Raw genomic sequence first — 7,500 nt, 5'->3', positions numbered from 1 at the left:
AGAGTAAAGAGTAAATGAGAAATAAGTAAATGAATTAATTATAAAATTTAATAGAAACACAACCATCTTGACAAGGCTTAATATTGTACCCGTGAACCTAGTTAGCTGTCTAATTATTTGCAGACTTTCAATCATGTGTTTGTTAAGCTCAATTCGTTCCCATACGGGTACGGCCCCTTCAACTGCAACACTGATTACTGGTACGGCCCCTTCAACTGCAACACTGATTACTGGTACGATCCTTTCAACTGCAACACTGATTGCTAGTGCTGCCCCTTCAACTACAACACTGATTACTGGTACGGCCCCTTCAACTGTAACATTGATTACTGGTATGGCCCCTTCAATTGCAACACTGATTATTGGTACGGCCCCTTCAACTACAACACTGATTACTGGTACTGCCCTTTCAACTGCAACACTGATTACTAGTACTGCCCCTTTAACTGCAACACTGATAATTGGTGTGACCCCTTCAACTGCAATACTGATTACTGGTACGGCCCCCTCAACTGCAATACTGATTACTGGTACTGCCCATTCAACTGCAACACTGATTACTGGTAATGCCCCTTCAACTGCAACACTGATTACTGGTACGGCCCCTTCAACTGCAACACTGATAACGGGTGTGACCCCCTCAACTGCAATAATGATTACTGGTACGGCCCCTTCAACTGCAACACTGATTACTTATACTGCCCCCATCAACTGCAACACTGTTTACTGGCAAGGCCCCCTCAACTGCAATACTGATTACTGGTACGTCCCCTTCAAGTGCAATACCGCTTACTGGTACGGCCCCTTCAAGTGCAACACTGATTACTGGTACGGCCCCTTCAACTGCCACACTGATTACTAGTACGGCCCCTTCAACTGCAACAATGACTGTTCAATGACATTTGTGCAGCGTCAGTATACAGGATATGAACAAATGAATTGTCTCCACAGCATAAGTCAATAGAGTGTATGATTTATTGCGGAAACGATGTTCAACAAGATAGTTGGAAATGTAGAATACAATTTATATTTTCTTATGCTTCGTGTTTATGCTATAGCTGAGCAATTATGAGAGGTCTGAAATGGTTGTAAAATGGTGGCATGATATGGACTCAAAAGTCATTAGATTAACTAATGACTATGTATTTGATATAATTCAGTAAGAAATCGGTAAAGTGTTAACTATATTATCAATAAGAATTCCGTTGGATGTATAGTACAATACTTAGGTATGAATTAGTGGGTGGGGGAGGGGGAGGGGGAGGTGAGGGAGAGGGAGGGACTAGAAGAGGGAGAGAAAAGGAGGAGGGGGAGGGAGGAGCGAGAGGTAAGGGAAGAGGAGAGTGAGATGGAAGGTAGGAGGAGGGAAGAGGGGCGAGAAGGTCGGGAGAGGGAGGAGGGGGACAAGTTAGGGGGAGGGAGGAGAGGAAAGAAGGTAGGGTAGGGAGGAGGGGGAAGAAGATAGGAGAGGGGGAGGGACGAGGAAGGAAGTCGGGGGAGGGAATAGGGAGAAGGAAGGTAGGGGGAGGGAGGAGGGGGAGAAAGTAGGGGGAGTGAGGAGGAGTGAAGAAGAGAGGGGGAGGAAGGAAGGGGGAGAAGGTAGTCAAAGAGAGAAGGTTTTCCTGAATTCTTATCCAGACAACACACACACACACACACACACACACACACACACACACACACACACACACACACACACACACACACACACACACACACACACACACACACACACACACACACACACACACACACACACACACACACACACACACACACACACACACACACACACACACACACACACACACACACACACACACACACACACACACACACACACACGCTGCCACTACCTTTCTGATACCTGCACACACTCAACTGTATGCTTTCTGAGTCTAGTGTGACACACTGCAACTTACAAAGAATAAAGCAACATTTTCTTTACAGGTGCACGTGCATCATCAAGGATAAAACCATCATTGCCACTACCATCACCACCATCCACCACCACAACCAACACCACAAACCCCTTCCCTACCATCACCACCACCTCAACCCCCCAACCACTCATCCAGCGATCAATATTATTGCGCAATATTCCATATTGTACAATGTTACTGACGGTACTGAAGAATGATATAATGTATTGAAGACATTAAATGTATAGGTCAAACACGTGCGACTCTTCAATACTATCCTTGCACTGTAAATGATATTGCACAATACGAAATATTGCACAATAATATTGATCAAATAAGGCCTGCTTAATTCTTCGGAGAACGAATGTTTCTGAGCAAGAGCAGTGAGAAGGAGATCATTAAATAAAGTTAAGATGAATTGAAGTCCTGTTAGTTGTTTTCGTAATTTTATATCAAGACGAGTGTATCATGTCAACTTTGGCTGGAAAATTGTGCATTTCTTAATTAGACAGACACGTAGGCAGGTTTCAGACAACTTCCAATCCAAACAAACTTTTGTCAAAAACAACCTGTTCATTTGACCATTTCAAGAAGATTTAGCCTGGAGGGAGAGAGGCGAACTTTAGAGTTATTTCTAGATATTTCAGTGGAAATGTAGTTTTAAAGACCACTAACAGTAAATATGTATATGATTCTCTCTCTCTCTCTCTCTCTCTCTCTCTCTCTCTCTCTCTCTCTCTCGATTAAAGTATATAATCTAATGCCTTTTCTTATTATTTCTTTTTTACTTTGCTAATCATCCTGGTCTTCATCTTCATAGTATTTTCCTTGGTATTTTTGTCTCTCCCTTATATTACGCTCCTCTTATTTTATTCATTTATTAAATTGCTTATCTATTTATCCATTATTTATTTATTGCTTCTCTTTGTATATATATATTACTATTTCACTTTTCCTTCTACTTTTCATTAATCTTTTTATTATTATTATTATTATTTCTCTCCCTCTTTTTAATCTCTTACCCTTCAATAGGGACAGAGGCAACATCTTTAGTTACTGACATTTAACTTCGTCCACCCATTAACCACTAAAACTCCTGGACGAGATCTCCTGAATATTACAGTGAGCTAATCTCATAGTAATGATTAATCGTTAAACTAACCATTTAGGGTGGAATCCAATTGAACCATTGTCAAGCCACGATAGTACCGCATGTAGACATTCCTGTTTCTACCTTCGAGAAACTATTTATCTTAATTTTTCAGTCATAAATACTCTTCCAAACCTTGGTTACTTGTTGATAATATCCAACGTGATACAAACTAGTTAGAAATTTGCTAATTTGTAAAGTGACCAAATCACGACAGATTGAAATTTGGTGGGTGAGGGTGGAGGTGGAGGTTGATGGAAGGGGGAATCAATTTAGCCCACTGAGAACCACACACATATAGGCTTCTTTCAGATCTAAACTAATATTAAATCTGTCTCCCTCTTTATACACAAATCTAATTGTTAACACTTTCAGCCATAATGAAGACCATATTTAACCTTAGAGTGCGGTAACAGTCTTTTCTCGTTTCTACAAAGGACAACCGACCTTAGGTCAATAAAGGTCGTGGTCTCCACTTTGAAAAGTGTCTTCTGGGACCGACGCCCCCTCACAGGAACAAATTCTTCTGAATAAAATTGCCCTTTTTAGCGAGAGGTGTGGTATAAGTTACTATGTTGAAGAAAATAATTACACTATTTATATATATATATATATATATATATATATTGTAGCTACAAAACCCATATTTTTTCGATTTTTTTTTCTGTAGCTACAGAACCCATATTTTTTCGATTTTTATTATGTAGCTACAGAACCCATATTTTTTTGTTTTTGTTTTGTTTTTGTTTTTTAGCTACAGAACCCATATTTTTCGTTTTTTTTTCTGTAGCTACAGAACCCATATTTTTTCGATTTTTTTTTTGTAGCTACAGAATCCAGAATTTTTCGTTTTTTTTCTGTAGCTACAGAACCCATATTTGTCTTTTTTTTCTGTAGCTACAGAACCCATATTTTTTCATTTTTTTTTCTAAATAATTTTTTGTCTATTATCTTCACTACAAGGGATGAATAGTATTTAGGTTATAGCGTGATATTTCTGGGTGCGGAGTCATATATCAGTACTAGAATTAACATTGAAAGATAAAAAGAAATCTTTTTCTGGAAGAGAACAGACTGAAGTGAAAGATATTGCTTAGTGGCCTTCCCACTGGATACTTTCTTGAGCTCACGAGCAGTTGGTCGTGAGTTCGAGTCCCGCGGTCCACTGTGGGCTTGCTGCGTTGGTTCCCGACAGCCCAAACTAGGCGGGGAGGCGACACGACGTTGACCTAAAAAAAAAAAAAAAAAAAAAAAAAATGGCGACACGAGGTTATCATAAAAAAAAGTGGCTCACCACAACTGACAGGGCTGTGCCCTCCCAGAGGTTTCTCACCGCGAACTACGCGGATTGATGAGTTCTTTTAGATAACAAGACAGAACTATCTGAAACTATCTGTTGTTTTAAGAAAAGGTTAGACGACTTTATGTATGGGGATTACAGATGGTAATGGATATGGAACTGCCTAGTGTAGTCCTTAAGGTTTCTTGCAATCTCCTTCATTCTTATGTTCCTATGTTATTAACTATAAAAGAGGATAATAAGGTGTTCCATTACCTTAGTTATATTTAAATCTATCATTCATATATGTATATATATATATATAATATATATATATATATATATATATATAAATATATACATACATATATCTCTCTTGATGGTGCAATCGGTTGTCACTATCACTTGTCACGTGCTAGCGGAAGTTCGAGTCCTTAGCTGTACCACGTTTCAATTTCTGCATGTATGCCTCCTCGAGTTTCTCTGTGTTGATGGCTTAGAATTAAAGTGAATTGTGGTGTATGTATGTATGTATATGTATATATATATATATATATATATATATATATATATATATATATATATATATATATGTGTGTGTGTTTGTATATATATATATATATATATATATATATATATATATATGCTAATAACACGGGTACGTTTGTTCACTTATGCAAAGTAGACCACTTGGAAAAAGAAACTAACGATGCAGAGCGGTTTCGTATGTTATATTTTCAGTGCAAAAAGTACTTTTTGCACTGAAGATGTAATATACGAAAGCGCTCTGCTTCCTTAGTTTCTTTTTCCAAGTGGTCTACTTTGCATATATACTGTATGTATATGTATATACATAATATATATATATATATATATATATATATATATATGTATATACATATATATATACATATATATATATAAATATATATATATATGTGTATGTATGTATGTATGTATGTATGTATACTAAAAAATAATCTCACTCAACTTTGCTATAATGTTCTCATCAAATTAATTCTCTGCTTTTTACGTCTTCTCTCGTTGATGTTTCTTATTTTCACTTATTAAGTCTTCATTTTCTAGTTTCATAAAGATAACTCCCTTTACTTAACTGTGTGATTTACCATGATCTTGGACCACGTATTGGACTAGTGATTGACAGGTATTCTGTTTTCGGATGAGAGCTCAAAACTCGATCCATGGGTCATTCTGCGACTACACACACACACACGCAGGTACGCACGCACACACAATAACACAAACACATACTCGTACATACACATGCACACATACACGCACACATACACTTACGAACTAGCACATACACGCACACACACACACACACACACACACACACACACACTCGTGGCGTAGTGGTTAAAGTTCCCTGCTGCCACTAAGGCGGCCCGGGTTCGAATCCCGTCCAGGGCTGAAATAATTTCAGAACAACTGCGCCCCGACTTGTTACTCCAACTCTCGTGGGCGGGGAGTTGGGTGTGTGTGTGCGTATAAGGTCGCAGCATTACCCATAGATCGGTCATATACGAGTATGAACTCTGAGGTCTCTTCCGGGAGGAAAATAGCTGTCTATCACGAGTCCAAGACGTGATCCAAGACCATGGCCAAACACACACACACACACACACACACACACACACACACACACACACACACACACACACACACACACACACACACACACGATGTCGCAGTGGTTAGGGTTCCCGGCCGCCATTCCGGTGGTCTGGGTTCGAATCCCGCCCAGGGCTGAAATAATTTCAGTTACCGCTGCGCTACGAGTCGTTACTCTTGTGGGCGGGGAGTTGGATGTGTGTGCGTGCGTGTAAGGTCATAGCATTACCCATAGATCGGTCATATATGAGCTCTGAGCTCTCTTCCGGGAGGGAAATAGCTGTCAATCACGAGCCCAACACGCGATCAAAGACCATGGCGAATCACACACACACACACACACACACACACACACACACACACACACACACACACACACACACACACACACACACACACACACACACACACACACACACACACAAAGACTTACACACACACATAAAAACACACACGCACACACACACACGCACACACACACACACACACACACACACACACACACACACACACAGACATACACACACGCACATAAACAAACAATCACACATGTACTCAAACACACACACGCACACACACACAAACATACACATACGTGCGCGCGCGATGGCGCAGTGGTTAGAGTTCCCGGCCGCCACTACGGTGGTCCGGGTTCGAATCCCGCTCAGGGCTGAAATAATTTCAGTGACCGCTGCGCTGCGAGTCGTTATTGCAACTCTCGTGGGAGGTGGGGTTGGATTTGTGTTTGTGCGTGTAAGGTCATAGCATTTACCCATAGATCGGTCATATATGAGCTCTGAGCTCTCTTCCGTGAGTGAAATAGCTGTCGATCACGAGTTGAACACATGATCCAAGATCATAGTGAATCACACACACACACACACACACACACACACACACACACACACACACACACACACACACACACACACACACACACACACACACACACATACACATACATACACGCATACACACACACACACACACACCGATGCTGAATCTTTTTCAACCCTGGGTGAGATTCGAACTCGGATGGCTGAAGAAGCGGTCGAGAACGGTACCACTGCACCCTAGGACCCTTTGTGTGTGTGTGTGTGTGTGTGTGTGTGAATATGTGTGCGTGTGTGAGTGTGCGCATATGTAAATTTACACGTGCATATTACATTTGTATGCATGTACACAATTTTCCTGTAAATATTCCGTCTTGTTAGCAACCAGCGATTCTAGTCGTGAAATGGAGACTTTGAGACTATCTAGAACAGCGTTTCGTAACTTTTTCCGATCCTAGAACACCCCCCCCCCTCCGTAGAGCGAGGTCTAGGAAGTCTAGTACCCCCTAACTCATATCTTATTACTAGAATGAGACAGGAAAGTGTATGTGTGAAACACTTACCAGCGCCCCCTAGAATAGATTTCAGCGCCCCCTAAAATATATTTCAGCGCCTCTAGAATAAACTTCAGTACCCCCTAGAATAAATTTTAGCGCCCCCTATTATAGATTTCAGCGCCCC

The sequence above is a fragment of the Oratosquilla oratoria genome, chromosome 37 (assembly GCF_046742065.1).
Source record: "Oratosquilla oratoria isolate Oo_2021 chromosome 37, ASM4674206v1, whole genome shotgun sequence".
NCBI classification, from domain to species: domain Eukaryota; kingdom Metazoa; phylum Arthropoda; class Malacostraca; order Stomatopoda; family Squillidae; genus Oratosquilla; species Oratosquilla oratoria.
This window is presented reverse-complemented; position numbering follows the sequence as displayed.